We start from the raw sequence: 668 nt of genomic DNA, 5'->3' as shown, positions 1-668 counted from the left end.
TTGCAAGTGGGAGCAGCTCAAACTAGTTAGGATTTCGAGACGGCTGCTACTCGCAACTTTAGTGAGTAAACTCTGTTACTTTTACTGTTAATATTTGTTATTTTTTTCACATTTAATCCCTCCTACAACTAGTACTTTTTAATGTGTGTGTAGCGAGCGTTAAAACACGTTCCAGGAGAGATTTTACTGTCCAGTTGTCCCAAGTGGGACAAGTGGAACGGCGGTAATTACGAGTTTCCGATGTAAATTGAACGCAACATTAAAGTAAAGTGAATTTTATTTATATAGCACTTTTCAGCAGCAAAGTGATTTACAACACAGAAACAACCACAGAATCAAATACAGAAATACAGAAATAAAAAACACCAATCAGGTCATTTTAGCTAATAAGTTTGGTATAACTATAACAGGTAATTTGAGTAAACTAACAAACATGAATAAACTTTCCTCTAAGACAGGGGTGTCCAATCCTGGTCCTGGAGGGCCACCATCCTGTATGGTTTCCATGTTTCTCTGCCCCAACACACCTAATTTGAATCAATGGGTGATTAACAGGCTTCTGCAGAACATGAAGAGGTGATTTAACCACTGAATCAGGAGTGTTGGAGCAGAGAAACAAGGAAAACATGCAGGATGGTGGCCCTCCAGGACCAGGATTGGAGACCCCT

Source organism: Kryptolebias marmoratus, linkage group LG10 (genome assembly GCF_001649575.2).
Source record: "Kryptolebias marmoratus isolate JLee-2015 linkage group LG10, ASM164957v2, whole genome shotgun sequence".
Classification (NCBI taxonomy): Eukaryota; Metazoa; Chordata; class Actinopteri; order Cyprinodontiformes; family Rivulidae; genus Kryptolebias; species Kryptolebias marmoratus.
This window is presented reverse-complemented; position numbering follows the sequence as displayed.